Source organism: Vulpes lagopus, chromosome 3, assembly GCF_018345385.1.
Source record: "Vulpes lagopus strain Blue_001 chromosome 3, ASM1834538v1, whole genome shotgun sequence".
In the NCBI taxonomy this organism is placed as follows: domain Eukaryota; kingdom Metazoa; phylum Chordata; class Mammalia; order Carnivora; family Canidae; genus Vulpes; species Vulpes lagopus.
In genome coordinates, this window is record NC_054826.1 from 24,638,824 (window position 1) to 24,657,214 (window position 18,391).

The 18,391-nt window shown below is 36.0% G+C and overlaps 1 pseudogene; it reads left to right on the plus strand.

Moving 5' to 3' along the window:
- The first annotated feature begins 206 nt into the window (after positions 1–206).
- LOC121486971 lies at positions 207–703 on the plus strand (annotated as a pseudogene).
- Positions 704–18,391: the final 17,688 nt, after the last annotated feature.

The following is an 18,391-nucleotide window of genomic DNA, read 5'->3' on the forward strand; positions in this document are numbered from 1 at the left end:
GAAGTAGCCCATAAAGTCTTCATAATGTGATTTCCATACAGGAAGAAGTCCTTGGTCATTTATATTTTGCCAACGGTAGTGGTTAATTCTCAGCCTCTGACCCACAGGTAAAAGATGGGCTCTTCCTCGGGCTGGCAGTGCAGGGTCAGCAGGATGGGGCAGGCCGTGCATGCAGGTGCTCATGGGGTCCTGGCCCAGCCCTGGCCATGGTGCAGGCCTGGTACAGGGATGAGTCCGCCAACGACAGTGTGCAGCCAGGCCACCTGGTCTGCCTGGAACAGCTGTCTAGGCTCGAGGTTCTTTACTGGAAGCTGGATCCTGACAAATAGGAGAATGATGCAGAATTAGAAAAGATCCAAAAAGAGAGAAACTAGTCCTGGACAGACATAATAACCATATGTAAGGACAAACTCCCAAATTATACAGTAAAGATAAAGATGTTCTATGAGGAGCATTTGCACTTGGATGGAGATCCACCACGTTTGGCCAGTGGTGGATACTTTGATATGAGAGACAAAGAGGACAGGTGGGTGTCCTCATTTTCATGCAACAAGGAGATACGATAACTCTTCCTGTAGGGATTGATCACCACTTTACACAGGATGAAAAGAACTGCACGAGGGCCACCTGGTTGTTTGTGGGGGAACCAAAGTGCACGGGGTACAACCTGCCAGCTGACCAGAGTAGAGCTCCCAGGGCCTAGCTCTCCTTTCGTCCTTGTGAATGTTCTGAACATGATCCCAGCAGAGAATCTGTCCTTTTTCCTTGCTTTTCTATTATAGACTTGGGACTAGGAGAGCTTCCCTTTGCAAGATTATTTGATCACACTGTGTTTTAATGAAAGGAGCTTTTATTATAAAAGTGATTTTTACATGGAAGCAGTTGTGGGAATGTGGAAAATCACATTCATTTTACCTAATTCAAGATCAGCACTCAGCAGCCCTGTGTTAAGCACTTGCATTCAACTTTAACCTGAATGAGAGTCATCTCTCCAAATGTGCGCGCTGAACTGCTCCTTGGGGACCTGGGTCTTCATCTGGAAGCAGATGTCAATCGATGACATGTCTGCCTTGTAAGAAGGTATCATCATAGATGACAGGACTGGCCTGATGGAAGACACTTTTTCTCCCAAAATGGCGTAGTGAGTGCTGTGTGGGATTGAGCTCTCGTATTAGTGGGTGGATCCTTGGAGTTGCTTATGCCACTTTCTTATTCAAAATAAAATAGCTGCCTTAATTTTATACTCTTGGTTTGGAGTCCTTATATTCAGGTTCATTAAAATCACTCCATTTAGAGCCTTAAAAAAGGGAGGTGGTGATATTAAAAGATGTTTCACTACTTCACAAGTTTATAATTATAATTACCTTACCTGTGTGGAGTTTTGTTTGTTTTTTAAGATTTTATTTATTTATTCATAAGAGACACACAGAGAGAGGCAGGGACATAGACATGTGGGACTCAATCCCCAGACCAGGATCACACCCTGAGCCAAAGGCAGATACTCAACCACTAAACCACCCAGGCATCCCTCTTTTCTTTTCTTTTTTTTTTTTCTTAATTTCTTGGAAATTGTTTTCATTTTTGTTATCATGCTTATTTTACCCCATAATTTTACATAGCCAAGTCTTTTAAAATATCAATGTTTATATTATAAGACATGTATTATTACTTACTCGTTTTACTAGTTAACAAAGTACATAATGCTAATAATAATTCAAATAATTAATGATGATTGGTTAATAATATTTTGGGTCAATATATAGCTTTTAACTTTTCAAAACTTTTATAAAAGTTACTACTTTTTACATTTTCTACTTTAAACATCTAAATATCTATAAATGCTTTTTCACAAAAAGCTTTAATGACAAATACAACAAATAAAAAAAATTGAGTTTCCATCTAATGGGAAAAAAGAATTGAGTCACAAAGAGTGAGAATGACTTTCCTCAGGTCATACTGCTGGTAGCTGGCTGGCAGAGCTGAACAAATTAAGTCAGTTCTTCAAATCCCCAGCCCAGTATTATTTTCATTAAACATCCCTTTGAAGTTATCTCTAGACAAGTTTCTTCACTTTAGGATCAAGTTAGAAAAGATCACTTAAGCTATCTGCACGGCAAGATCTATCAGAGCCAGTTGTACTTTGGTCCTCCTTCTAATCTTTGTCATTGGTAAATCTTGCCCATTCTCTAATTTTCTTCTGTCCAAGCACCCACATTGATGCACTGATCTGACCTGGACATAAAAGGACATTTTCTGGTTACTGTGGCTTTGGGATAACCTGTCTCTGCCAAGTTGGTCATTGCTTAGACAGTCAGTCCATCATAACTTTGTCCAATCCAATAATAAAATTTGGACATCAAAGAAAATCAATGTATTTGAATATTTTTTAAGTGAGTAAGGGCATCCTTTTAAAAATATCCTTTCTAAGCCAAGAATTAAAATGCAAAATAGTGAGTGGATGCTGGAGATTAGATATGAAGAAATAGTTTGGGAGTTCATAAACCCTAATTTCACCAGATACTGACTCACTTCGTACTTAAAGGATTTTGTTTTTAAAGTCTCTATTCTTTTAGTTAGTCTGTACATTTAAAAAGAAAAATGAGAGAAATAGAAGATCACATATTAAATAAGAAATTCAGACTAAGTATTCAAAACTATATAAAATGAAAGCTTTTTAAAAAGATTTTATTTATTTACTCACAAGACACAGAGAGAGAGACAGAGGCAAAGGCAGAGAGAGAAGCAGGCTCCCCATGGGGAGCCCAATGTGGGACTCCATCGTGGGACCCAGGATCGCACCCTGAGCCAAAGGCAGACCCTCAATCACTGAGCCACCCACACATCCCATAAAATGAAAATATTTTATAACACCTCAGAACTTAAGTTCAAAGCACTACAAGATATGACTTATAGATTTTCTTTGCTGAACTTATCTAATCATTTATGTACTCAACGTAATCACATGTGCTGAAATACAACCAATGAAAAATAACACGTGAAATCAGAATCTCAAAAAAAACCCTCAAAAAACCCTATTAGACTTATTCTCATAAAAAAATAAAATCCTTGAAATATTCCTTGCCCACAAATGATTATGAAACAATGAGAGATACTTAATGGAGGAAGATGCTTAAGGTCAAGTAACAAACAAGATATGAAAAAATCTGTTGTAACTGTGGAGTGTGCTCCTTTATTGTAACACATTATAAACTTTAAAACAGTGCTCAGCCTAGTTTTATAGATACTACTCTTGATCCTACCTCATGTTCTGTTGCATTTGAAAATGTTTTTCTACTTTAAACCTTTAAATATCAGGCTGAAGAAGCCTGACTTAAGAGCACTTATTAAGAGCATTTCACGCCTATTTTATTACATTTAAGCTGCTTTGAAATCATTGGAGTGTCTCAGCTAGGTTTCCCTTGAACTTATTACCCTACTATGACACATAGAGGTTTTTCCCAAAGGCAGTATCTTTTTCAAAAGTACCATCTCATATCAGCTTATTAGCTACGATGGCCACTTCAATCGGCTAGCAACATTAGGGGAATAGAGGTCTCAAGTATTCTAAAAACTTTTTGAAGACTTAATAATTCTATATTATGATTTTTGTAGTGTTTTGTTTTTTTGACCTTTTTCTTCGTCTTTCAGTCTCAGGATCTAAAAAGGCATTAGCCTAATGTCTAAAACTCTCCACAAGTATTTAAAAATCTTGTTGTGAACTCTGATAGAAGAATGATCCTCTCCTGGAGTGATAATGGCCAACTGTTCATCTACTCTAGATCCTTCTGCTGGGGAACACCAGAGCATTTAACTCCTTTACTCCAATTTCAGTCAAGCCACTCAAAACAAAAGACATTTGCACTTCTACCACCACTCTAAAAACTTTAGAGGCCACATTACCACATAAAATTTCTGCTTTAACTGATAGCATGAATTCTGAAGATTTTCTCTAATTGTTTATACTTTACTATTGCTCCATAATTTATCTTAAAGTAAGCTGTTCAGCTATTCTTATGGCAAAAACCATCTTTATAACAAAATTATCTATACAGTTCTGGATCTGAAAATTTGAAGCTAGAAGTGACTGTTCATACTGAGCTCAGTTTTGTGGTAATAATCAGATCATTCTGATATTTTGAGTCTGAGCATCTATTTGAGTCCCTGTCTAATAGTTCCAACTGTCCTCATCTTTCCCCACAGAAGATACTCAACGTCCAATAGAGAAAACAAAAATCCCAGTAGGTATTTCAACAGAAAGAACTTAATATAAATGAGTTAAATAGGTGTTGAATGGTATAAGAGAGATGATGGCCAAAGTAAGCAGCTTCTTGGAAAGAACCAAGAACCAAGTGAACGGGCTTTAGTTAAATTCACAGAACTCAGAAGTTTTATAGATCATAAAATCCCATGGACTCGGGGCTGTGAGGAGAGGAGTTGGTGTACCAGGAGAGGAAGAGAGCTGGCTGAGGAGGGAGCACCCTGAGGACATGCACTTTCAGGCTGCTCCTGGATCTCTGAGAAGTCACAATGAAGCCAGTTCTTGGAATGACAAAAAACGAAAACAAAAAACCACACAAAACAAAACAAAAACTGCTAGAGATCTCAACCAACTCCTGCTGCCAGGGTAAAGGGGTTTGACTAGGGAGACCCTGGGGAGACCTTGTCAGCCTACATGAGTAGGCTCAAATCCTATTTCCCCTCCTGCTTTCCAATTTCCCTCCAGTTCCTCTTTGGCAAGGAAACCTCCCTAGCAGGGAGCCAGAGGCAAAAGAAAACTGTTGTTTTCAGAGTTCTAGTTCCAGTCTTGCAAAGCAGAGTATAGAAAGGTGGATTTCAAGCTGAGGGATGATCTTATCACTGTTGTCATGTCTACTCATCATCCTTCAAATATTGGCTAGGAGAGCCTTCCCTACCCTAGAGATAGGGCTCTGTAAGTTCCCCCTTTCTTTGCTCTCCTATGTTTTGATGAGGGGCAAAGGATTTAATCATAAGAAAATCTCTCTCTCTCTCTTTCTCTCTCTCTCACACACACACATGAATCGGTGGACAATAAGCTCATTAAGAATCAAATGAATAGCTAATAAAGTAAGAAAATATTTTTCACCTACCAGACTGCAAAAAAAAAGGAAGTTTCAATAAAGCCATCTATGATCAAGGATTTAGTAAAAAGAAGTTGCTAAGTGTAAACTGGTGGTTTATCATATTGTAGTAATAATCTGTTGTCTGAAGACCCTTACAAGAATGTGATCCCCTAAAGCTTCATCACAATAGAGATGCTTAATTAAGATGATGCTGAGTGAAAGAAGGAAGGCAGCAGGGAACTTTCCTGAGGTCAGAGGTGGAGTGGAGGAGACACAATGATACCAGGTTCTTGGATTTCATTCTAGAAGCCTTGGCATCACACCATTTCAGGGAATTATCCTACTCTTTGCATGCATACAAACCTGTCCATAAGAGATTTTAAAGTTTTATTAGTTTTTGACCACTTTCTTGCATACAAAAATAAATTCAAAATGGATGAAACACCTACGTGTGAGACAGGAAACCATCTAAATCCTAAAGGAGAACACAGACAGTAAGTAACCTCTTTGACATCAGCTATGACAACTTCTTTCTAGATGTGTCTCCTGAGGCAAGGGAAACAACATCAAAAATAAACCATTGGGACTTTGTCAAGATAAAAAGCTTCTGTACAGCAAAGGAAATAATAAACAAACTAAAAGGCGACCTTTTGAATGGGAAAAGATATTTGCAAATGACATATCTAATAAAGGGTTCGCATTTAAAATATATGAAGAACTTAAACTCAACACCCAGAAAATAAATAATCCAGTTAAAAAATGGGCAGAAGACATGAATAAACATTTTTCCAAAGAGGACATCCAGATTGCTAGCAGGCAAATGAAAAGATGCTCAACGTCACTCAACATCAGGGAAATACAAATCAAAAATACAATGAAATATCACCTCACATCTGTCAGAATGGCTAAAATCAACAACACAGGAAACAACAGATGTTGGCAAGAATGTAGAGAAAGGGGAACTCTTTTACACTGTGGGTGGGAATGCAAACTGGTGCAGCCACTTTTGAAAACAGTATGGAGGTTCTTCAAAAGTTAAAAATAGAGCTACCCTATGATCCAGCAATTGTACTACTAGGTATTTATCCAAAGGATACAAAAATACTGATTCAAAAGGATACATGTACCCTGATGTTCATAGCAATATTATCCACAACAATCAAATTATAGAAAGAGCACAAATATCCATCAACTGATGAATGTATAAAGAAGATATGGTGTGTGTGTATATATATATATATATATACATACATACATATGTCATATATACATATATATGTGTATATATATGTATATATGATGCAACATTACTCAGCCATCAAAAAGAATAAAATTTTGCCATTTGCAACGATGTGGATAGAGTAAGAGAATACTATGTTAAGCAAAACAAGTCAGTGAAATAAAGACAAATACTATGTGGTTTCACTTATATGTGGAATTTAAGAAACAAAACAGATGAATATAGTGGGGGGAAAGGATGTTAACCATAAAACATATTCTTAACTATAGAGAACAAAATAAGGGTTACTGCAGGGGAGATAGGGAGATGAGTTAAATGGGGGATGGGCATTAAGGAGGACACTTGTGATGAGCACTGGATGTTGTATGTAAGTGAACATTCACTAAATTCTACACCTAAAATAACAGTGCACCAGAATTTAAATAAAAACTTGCAAAAGAAAAAAATAAATAGAAAAAACTAATAAAGTTTATTAGTTTTTTGGATATAGAAATATATAAAGAACAAGAAAAATCCTACAATTTTACCATGTAGATAATCTCAGTTGATATTTTTACATAAGTAATATATGTGCAGAGTTAGAAAAAAATTAAACTGTTCAGAGAAGCACAAAATAAAAACATAGAAAGCTTTCTCTTTCTGCTCCAGCCCCTTTAATGGAAAGATTTTTGGTTAAAATTTTAAAAATTTAAATGTTAGAAAAGCTTACTCCAGGTATAAAGATATAGCTCAAGCTTTTTATTTTCAGTCTAAATTACATCATTTATTTTTTAATTTTGTAAAGATGTATTTATTTACGTGAGAGAGTATGAGCTAGAGAGGCAGAGGGAGAGAGATAGGGAGAGGGAGAGAGAACCTCAAGCAGACTCCACAGAAAAGTGCTAAGCCCAATGTGGGGATTGATCTCATGACCCTGAGATCATGACCTGAGCTGAAACCAAGAGTTGGATGCTTAACTGATTGTGCCCCCAGGAGCCCCTAAATTATATTAAATTGTATTCCTGAACACTATCCTTGCAAACCATCACAGTAATATAGCACCATGGTATGGTAACATTATACAACTCAATATGCTTTCAATAATATGTAGTTTAATTCTCTCCGTTTGGAGATGAAGAAAGCTTGGAGATAAAGTTTGTGTAACTACCCTGAGCCCCCAAATCAGTAACTAACAGAGTTACTAAAACAATTCGAAGTTCCTGTTTTCCCATCCTTAATACATATATTACCCCAAATTCAAGTAATAGATATAGGGAAATTAACTAAAACTGTATGTGTTAAAGCTAATGACAGATCTTCTATAATTATTTTGTTTCTATAGAGAACAGATTTTTAGACAAAAGATAAGAGTTCCTAATATTTTTGTAGTACGAATGTTAGAACTATTGAGGCAAAAAAAAAAAAAATCCACATTTCACCAGGTGTTTCACATGAGTCTGACAACTGTTTTTAAAACATTGCTAATCCTTTAAGCTTGTATCCTAACATCGTTTGTGTTTGTGTACCTCATCACAAATAGAAACGGGAATATTCTCTAAATATTAGACTCGATGAGAATTTCCTTAGCAATATTCCAGCCTCACATGCCCTGTAAATGAAAGGCGGTAACAGTTCTTTTATATTAGCAATATTATATCTGAGATGCAAATGCTGTGTTCCTCGGATTTCTTTGCCATCGTCAAGAGTATCATTATCTTGACAGAATGAGGAATTTGGGGGATGGTGTTGCAGGAATCAAAAAGACAACACAATGCTTGAGCAAATTTTTAAGAATACTAAGTGGAAAATAAATGCAAATACTCCCTAAAATGCATCTGTGTTTGAGGGAGGTCGGAATTTGAATCAATTGCTAAAACAAACATATCAGAACAATTAATAAATTTAATCTGTGTTCCTCTAGGGTTAATATTCTGATTAAAGGACAGAGAATTAATTGGGCATTTTGCAAAAGAAAAAATGCAGATGATCCAGTAAAATAGAAGACTACCTAATAATTAGATTTGCAAAATTAATAATAATGATAATATCCAATGTGATCAAAAGTGGAAAAATGGAGACTTCCATACATTGTTGCTAGAGATGTTAATTGGTCTAATTTTCTGGAAGGCAATTTGGCTTGTCTATTAACATTTTAAATGTGCATGCCCTTTGATCCATCAAGTCCAATACTAGAATCTATCCCAAGGAATTCACTGAAAAATGCACCAAAAAAATCTAAGTGAAAGGATGTTTATTGCATTGCTTATAGCAATAAACAGCTGGGTAATGTCCTCACTGTCTGTCAGTACAATATTGGTCATTTATTTAATGAATATACAGCCATTAAAAAGAATGATGTAGATGCATTTGCACTGACATAGAGAGATGGTAATGATGTATAATTAATTAAAAGGAAAGAAAACTGGGGAATAGGCTACAAAAATATGTTTAGAATTGTTTGTGTGCATGTATCTTTAGACATATAGTTATACACTTGTTTGGCATAGAATACTTTTATCTATTGTTTTACACAAATTTGTACTGTTAATTATTTTGCAGTAAGTTTTTATTATATTTATAATCAGCAAAGATAATAAGTATATTCTAACTCAGGCAGAAAAAAGACCGTTCACATAACTGTTGATTTTTAGCATTGGGATGGTGGAGAGTCATTTTGTCAAGTTCCATAAAACATTGAGAATTTCTTTTCCTTTTTTTTATTCTATAAAATGTCAGCATTAAATTTTGCAAGCTGTATGTGACAGGATATAGGCACAAAGAAATGCCACAATTATGTGAGCTCAGGAACTCTTGAATCAGTGTTAATATTTTGCCTTCATTTGTTAACTTGTAACACATGCTACTATTACATAGGGAAGATTATTCCTGGTAATAATAGCTAGTATTTATGGAAACTTACCATGTGATAGGTACTGGTCTCAGTGCTTTAAATGTATCAACTCACTTAGTCCTCACTATAACTATGAATAACAGCTGCTCATATTATCTTTCTTCTACAGGAGAATACCCAAGTTATCAAAAGTTTAAGTAATTGGCCCAATATTGCAGAGTCAATAAGCAGCAGAATCTAGTAGGAAGTCCAATATCTGAGCCCATTGCTAGGGTTTTTCTTTGGAGAAGATTTGGGATCCTTGATTTATGCTTTCACTAGGCATAAAAATGTTACATTTGTAAAGCTATTTTCTGGAAATTACATAAATCAAAAGTCTTCTAAGAATCTTCTCTTTTATTCACATTTAGCTAAAAACCAGTGTGAGAGCTAAATGCTGCAACGTGGGAATGGGCCTGGGGGCGATAATGGGAGTGGGAATGCAGGTGCTGTTAAGAGAGCAGAAGGGAGGTGGACTGATTGAAGGACAAATGAAGACTGAAGGAATGGGGGACACAGAAGATAGATCTTAAAAGATTGATTTTTTATTGTTCTATCCTTAATATGAAAGAAAAAACACATATGGGGGCACTTGAGTGGCCCAATTGGTTAAGGCTTTGCCTTGGCTGGGGTCATGATCTCAGGGATCCTGGGATCCTAGGATCGAGCCCTGCATCAGGCTATCTGCTCAGGAGGGAGTCTGCTTCTCCCTCTCTTATTCTCTCTCTCTCACTGTTTCTTGCCCTTACTCTCTCTCAAATAAATAAATAATAAATAAATAAATAAATAAATAAATAAATAAATAAATAAATAATAAATAGTACATACTCATTGTAGAAATTTTAGAAAGCACAGAAAATCATAAAGATGACAATGACAACCACTGAAACTCAGAAACAATCACATTTTGGGGTATTCTCTGCTGGGTACAATTTCAAAACACAGTGATCAAAGTGGAGACAATTTAGCGAGAACAAAGGCAGAGAGGTGGGAAACACCAGATTATATTGATACACTATTTAAGCAGCTGGAACAAAAGGAAATTAAAGGTAAGTCTGAAGGAGTAGCTTAGGGGACTTCATCATTGAAAACCTTAAATGTAAGGGAGCCACAGGTGAGCAGTAGGGAGCCATTGAAGTTTTTAGTGCAAAGGAAGGACGTGTTCGAAGCCACACTTAAAGATTAATCTGGTGGTAGCATCAGAGAAAAAGTGAGAAAAAGGAATGATGGGAATTAAGAACACTTAATACTTTATTACAGTGATCTAGAGGAAAAAGTTATATATGTAATCCCAAATTAAAGACAACATAACAGATAGAAGAGGGAAAAAAAACACATAATTGCAGAAATAAAGTCCTGTACACCTTGCCTAAAATGCCAGTATCTCTGTGTGTACAGTTTTTACTATCTCTCATTCTATCTTCCTTTTAAGGGGGAGAGCCTGATATGTTGCAAAACTGTAGAACATCAGTTTTGACAATTCCACAAGAGTGGTTAGTTTCTTAATAAGTAACTCATGCTATGATTGGAACAAAATACACAACAAGACAAAGAATTGGTTACCTTCACAAATTCAGAGGCTACATTACTGAAACAGCAAGCTTTTATAAGGATTTGAACAAAGGCCTTCCTAAGATTAGTATTTTGCCCAAAATAAAATAATTTGGTTATAGGATTTTTCAACTGTAAATCTTTCTCTTGACTTACTGTTGCATAATTAACAGTCTTAGAAATAATGGACAATTTGGTAAATCATTTCTATTTAAATTTAATTGAGAGAGAAATTATATTATGATGACAAGGGTTTAGTACTATCTGTGCATACATTTAATAAATTGCCTTAGTTTGCTTTGCATTTTTAGGTGTTTGTTATTTTTTTCCGTGATTAGTGCTAGATGATATTACAATTCCTGTTAGAGATAAAATATTCAAGAGCAATTAGAAGAATTATTGTGTCAGAAATAACTCTCTGTGACTTCTTTTCCCAGATCTGACATTACAAAATATGTGACCTCATACTTCATTCTTCCAATTTCTGAAGTGGAGATAGAAGTTGAAATTGTAAAAATTGAAGTTGTAGAAACCAAGGAATTGCAGTCCTCTTCTCTGTGTGTTATATAAATACCCTATAGGCATTCCATAAATGCATAGGTAGTATAAACATCTACAGAAAAAAAGTTTCTGGTAGCTTTTGGCAGCTGTATTTGCAGCAAACACTGTAGAAATGTTTCCAGACTTGTGTTCCTTACACCACTAGCTCTTGCTGCTTTAGCCAATGATTGATTGGAAAAAGGTAGGAAAGCCCAGCCTCTTTGCCTAAAGTGAGAATATCTTGGAGGCCCAGCGAGCTCTCCAGGGGTTTCTGCCTGAAGCTACCCTACATGGGATTTTGCACCCTTCCTAGCTTCTTCTCTCTTCTGTGTCCTGTGTTGGCCCCAACCATTTTCTCCTGGGGAAACTTAATATTCTTTTGTATGTGAATCCTTTTCTCAGGGTTTCATCTGGGGAACCCAACACAGGAACTACAAACTGAAAACCAAAAGTGAACTAGTATAAAGTTTACTGAAAACCAGTTGTCATTTTCTTTCAAAAAACCAGGCCATGAATATGATAAGAGCAATTAAATCACCAGAGAAATACATGAGAAATCAGTTTCAGGAGGAGCTTTTCAATGAGCCTTTCCAAAAATATTGTCATGTCAAACTGAAAAGGAGAAAAAATTCAGTGTGACTCATCCTTTTCAGAAAAGTAATAGCTGCCACTTACTGAATTCCTACCTATGATTATCACTATTCTAGCATCTTTCCTTATCTATGTCACTTCGTCCTCAGAATGATTCTACAGTGGAAGTATTGCTTTATTTTTCATGTTTAGAGTGTGGCTCCAAGTTCACACAGCTTAGCAAATACTGGTACCAGGATTCAAACCCAGATCTAACCTGGCACTCAAGTTCATAGTCTTTCTGCTTCACCTCACTGTATTGCTCTTCTATAAAGAGTGTTCCGCAGTATAATGGATGCCTATGTTTGTTGAGTTGCTATTGGTTTTCACACTGACATTGGCAGGAAACGATGAGATGGTATTTATCCAATGACTTTCATCAAAGTACTTACTCTTTGTAAATGTAAACCAAACTCTTCCAATTACTTCAAAAGCCTAAAAAATAAGATTTCTCAAATCTTGTATTTTAAGAATACCAAGATTTGTCCAGTTATGGCTATGTCATGAATGTGCCCATTAAAGAGGTCATCGACAATTTGCTTGATCAGCTAGTGTAGAAAAGACAGCAATAAACATATTATGCAAGTGCTAAGTCTAGACAGAGCTATTAAGCTCAATACCTCATGGCTCACACATAACTACTTAGATTGTTTAGATAATAACTCTGGCCAATCATTTTCCTGTGGTGGTCATTTTTGACTTCTGAAGGCTGGTCAACTTATTCCTGTTACAGCATGCTATCATGAGGCACATTAAGTTGTAATGCTGTATCTTTTATCTATAACAACTGTGGAGAAAAATCAAGAATGTCCACAAGAAGCTGGAGCCATTTTGCTTTTTGTGATCAGACACATTCAGATACATAACAGTAAGTCAGTCAATGACACAGAAAGCAGCATGACTCTAGTGGGTGGCATTATATGTATCTGGCCTTACAAAATAAAAATACCAACTTCATATACTTTTAACCTTATGGCAGCAAATGCTTTTCATCCATGGAACAGTTCTACACTTGGTACACAACCCTGAGGATTTTGTATATCTCATTTAGCAGTTATTTGGATAAAGAGACTTAATTTAAGAATGGATACTAATTAAGTTGAGTGAAGAGATGACTCAATGAAGGCAGGAAAACTGAGTTTTATTTCTATAGCTGTAGATTACTTTGGAATCAGAAGTGATTCATTTCCAACCGTCTCTATAAACATGGAAAACAATTGGACATTATTGAACTGTGTCCCCACTAAAGATGTTGAGGTCTCAACTCCTGGTACCTATGAATGTGGCCTTATTTGAAAATAGGGTCTTCGCAGATGATTGAGTTAATTATTCATAGCATAGTTATTCAGAAAGCCTTCAATTCCCATTATGACTATTTAGTAAGTCATTAGCTCAGCATTCAAGATTCTCTATATTCCTGACAATATGTACACATTTAACTTCATTTTCTAATCATACTGCTTATAAATCCTCCGTAGCATAGTCAAATTGATGTCCTCATAGTTCATTATACACACTGAAAGTCCCCAAATTCTGACTGTTGCTACTTCTTTGCTTCTCAAAAATGTTCTTTCTTCTCTTCATTTTTCCAGGCTTGAATCTTACTTCAAGGCCTAGTTTACCTCCCAGCATTCCCATAAAAATTTCCCAGATTGCACTGGAGTGGCTAATGGTCCTCTACTTTGAAATCCTATATTGCTTATCACCTTCAACTTATTTGATTCTCTAGCTATCTAATGTGTATTAAGTATGTCTTTTTGTGTATCTCTTATCTCTCCAACAAGATAATAAAAAATTACACTTATCTTTGTATTCTACAATATAAAAGCTAACATCCAATAAACATCAGTTGGCAATTATGATACATATTAATAACTTACGATATATATTATATATTGTTATACAATATATGATATATTATCAACAATATATATCATGATATATCTGATATATCAATAGTGGTTGTCAATTTTTCAAGAAAATTACTTGAAATTCACAGATACTTATAAGTAAAGGGTAATGTCTTTGCATTTATCTTATGAAACAAGTAGATCAGAATTATTATCTTGATGTTACAGAACTAAAAACAGAATGAGGCACATTAAATAGCTTCCCTAAAATTTGCCCCAATGTTAGAGATAGGATGGTCAACAAAGAGGCAGAGCCTGAATACAAACTCAGTTCTAACTCCAAGCCCATGACTTATTTATCCAGCATTAAAAATTGTCAATGAATGTTTAATAAAAAGGAAACAAAGATAAAGATAAAGCAACCACCCTCAAAATGTTGAAGACTATTTTGAGAGTTAGAAATATGTAAATACAGGATGCCTGGGTGGCTCAGCAGTTGAGTTTCTGCCTTTGGCTTGGGGTGTGATCCTGGAGTCCTGGGATTGTATCCCACATAGGGCTCCCTGCATGGATCCTGCCTCCCCCTCTGCCTGTGTCTCTCTGCCTCTCTCTCTCTCTCTCTGTGTGTGTATGTGTCTCTCATGAATAAATAAAGAAAATCTTAAAAGAAAAGAAATATGTAAATACCATAAGTCTGCCTCTGGTGTACCTCCCAGTTCCTCCGACATAGTTTTTATTAACTACAATATCAATCAGAGAATATATAGGAAGGTATTGTATGTTTTGTCTTTCTATATGACTTGGATCTGAATTCAGTGTCATTTTTATTGAAGGATGAACACAGAACTACTGAAGAGAACAAAAGATACGGATAATTCCATATAATTCCAAGGTCAAGATTTAAAAGACCTACCTAGTAGACTAGGATACAATGAATTTGAACCATAATATGCTATGAATAGTGCAAAGAAAAAATGTAATTTGATGAATTAATTTTTCAAAACTCTTTAATTCAAAACTTTCTAATATTTGCTCTAAGTTCTTAAATATTTATCAAAGAGAAAGAGAGAGAGAATCTTGTACTCTCAGCCAGATTTTCTACTCTTTCAAGAACCCAGCTATCATTTATCAATCTGAAAGAGCAATTATTGTTCTTGTATAAATGTGGTGCATGTAAGCAACTAAGTGCTTTTTTTTTTTTTGCTACTAAGTGCTTAATAGGTGCTGTATTTTCTTATGCACCTGCTGTACTCCAAACATACACATTAATAAAAAATAAAGAGTTCAAGAATAGCTGAGGCTTAAAGAGTGTTTCATATACCTAAATTTATTTCTTTTCTTGGTTCTTAGAGCATTTTCCAGAGTTTAGGTTGATATGCAAACTTTATCTCCTAGGTATTGGAAAAATCAGTAGTTGAGTGTACAAATGGCAATTAAATTACTTTGGTTTTGTTGCTCACCATAGTAACACTGTATTCCAATGGATCATGTTTCATTTTTCTACAAATGAAAGAATTGAACAGTACATGATCCTTTTTTAAAAAACACCAACTTATTTATCTACTGGGGAAAAATACTGTACCACATCAGTACATACCATCCTCTTATTAGTGAAAATCAAACAACATTGCAAAGTTTGTAAGCTTGGGTTGACAAAGCTGTCAGGAGAGATGAGGGAGTTGCAGCAATCAAGATTGAGATAATGTTAACTGATCAAATGTTCACCTCAGCTTATTTCCTTCCCTTTCCTAGTTTTCACTATTCCCACCCTTGTTACTGTGCTTTTGAGATGATAGCTGAATTCTCACTAAAATCCTGAGCTCACCTTTTACTTTTGTTCTTGCTTGATGCACTATATACTTATGAGAAAACCCATAAATCTAGCAAAATATTTTAAAATAATTTATATGGTTTTGCTTAGTATGATGTGATGATCAAGATGCCATTGTGTGTGTGTGTGTGTGTGTGTGTGTGTGTGTGTGTGTGTGTGTGAGTGTGAGTGTGTCTAGTTTTATTCAGGCTTCTTTCTTCTCTTCTTTAGCTCACCCTTTAGAAATTGTTTTATTTCAGCACTAATTTTAAAAAGATGTATTTTATTTTACACTTTTATCTTATGCTTTTAGTTTACACTTTTTATCTTATGCTTTTCACTAGCACTATGGGAAAAGAAATTTTAAAAAGCTAGTTACATCAAAAACCATAAAGATTGAGCAAGCCATAATCCTCCTGCTAATGGATATGCTATAATCAACAGGAATGTTACATAAAACTAATATTTCCATTCCTTTACATTTATAGAAAGGTTCAAGACAACTGCTTTTTCATTATCAATTTTACGTTGCAAACAAGCAGATTAAAAGAGGCAGGAGACCATTACTGTCTGGGAGAATTCATGTTTCTCATGTAGGGGTGAAATAAGAACTACATTCTGAGCTTTCTTGGAAAGAAGCCACTTAATCTTCCCTTGGGGTCTTGTGGGGTTTCCTGAGCTTTTTCCTGGCAATAGTCAACTGTTGTTTATGGGACCATGCCAAGACGCCAAAGGGTTGAGGAACTCTCATTTGGATGGCTGGCCTGTCTGGCACTCTCCTTGGTGCTAGCTGCTTCCAAGATGCTTGCTTCTCTGGGCTTTGTTCTAGCAAGCCAGACTGAAAAGGGGCCACCCTGCACAGCCCTTGATGGATTAACATCTACAAATGATTTCTTGGCTTTGTTACCTCTACCTGACCCACCTCCCTCCAAAGCTTCCCTAAACTGCTGCAGTCTTGCAGCACCTAAATTTTACCTTGCCCTTGGCACTTAGCAGATTTTGTATGGCTTTGGAATTTAGTTTGTGGTTTGGTTTCTGAGTTTGTAAGACATTTTGGAGTAGGCACTTGCAAATTGCCTTATACCTACAGTAACTCGTATGTAGTAAGTCCTCAAAAAATATTGTTAGATGATAATAGTGTTTCCCTGTCTTCTTCCCAAGAAGCAACATATTTTATCCTATCCAGAAAATGCTTGAGGTCATAAGCTGAGGTATGTTGCCCACAATCCACAAGTACATTATTTTTATCTTTCCCTTTCTTTTTTGATAATCATTCAAAACCTTCTATCCTTCTCTGTCTCTTTCTATGTCTTTTTCTCTCTCAGATACAGCACACATACACACAAACTGATACAAGGTTCACTGTTACCTAGACACATGCTTATCTTCCATCAGCATCCTAAGAATAGAGGTTGAGAGCATAGAATCTGAAGCTAAACTGCCTCAGTTCCTGTACCAGTTCCTATAATTAATATCTATGTGGCAATAGTTTCATTAGTTTCTCTGTGCCTCAATTTCCTTATCTCTGAAATGGGAATAATAATAGAACCTAACCCAACAATTTGCTGAGTTAACCATGTAACACATTTCAAAGAATTCCCAGCCTGCAATGAGTAGTAGATTAATACTGTCCACTATTCTTATTTTGGAGTAGCCTAGCTAAGATTTTGCTTCTCCCTCTCTAGACCATCAGATCGGATTTCCCAGATGTCAAATCTCAATTATTGAAGAAGTGGCAGTGATAGTCAAGGTGAGACTTCACTAGAAAAGCTAGATCCTCTTCTTCCTGATCAAGAGAGTCCAAATCAACAAACTTTACTTCTTTAATGGAAAAGACACTAGTCATGGAAGAGCAACTGATAAATAAGTTTATTTGGGCTACAGAAAGGTTTACAAATCTTTCACACAGATTTGGATTTTATGTAGCTTTGCACAATCACTTCTCTTGAAAGCTGGTCTTTGGAACAGCTAGTCTGAAGAGCTGATGTTGAATACTTAAGAGTTTTAGTGAGTCACAGGAAGACAATGTCCAAGGAAAATGATTATCAGTTTTTAGACGTGATAGTTTGGTGAGAGAATATGCTTTTCTTTTCTTTCTTTTTGAAAATATGCTTTTCTTTGCTTCATCTCTGTACTATTTCTTGGTTTCCCCCATGAAAGGGCTGCTTGGAGATAAAACAGCAGGTCGTCAAATGCTCAGTATTTAAAGTGTGTTTGAAAGGACCTAAAGTGATAGCTGAAACGAAGAGCCAGACTTGAAGATCATAGAAAACGAGGCCTCATAGTTTAGCTTCAATGAAGGCAAGTCTTTGCTGATAACTCTGCTTTACTTGAAGATTCCCCAATTTATGCGTATCACTGGGAATTTGTGACTGGTACTATGGAATAAGCTCAGAAGCATGACTCCCTGGATTACCTAATAGTTGATGCCTGTTTGAATTCTGAAGGCTGTACCTCACTGAAATTGGATAGTTCTGAGGTTGACTAGGTGAACCTGGCCCAGGTGAAAATATCTGCAGCATTTATCCTGGCTAGGATGTATATGGGATGACTCCAGTTTTACATGTGTATGGGTCAGTCTGGAAGGAGAAGGTTATATTCATAGGAGGCCTCACTTAGAAGTCATTTCAGTTATTTATGGCTGCATAACAAACCATTCCAAAACTTTGTGGCCTAAAGTAACAACAATTATTTATTTTACTCATGAGTCTGCCATTAGGGCAGGACTTGGCAGAGTGACTCATCTCTTCTCTGTGAGCATCAGTTGAAATGCTTGGGCTGGGACTGGAAGATCCATTTCTAAAACAGCTCATGCACATA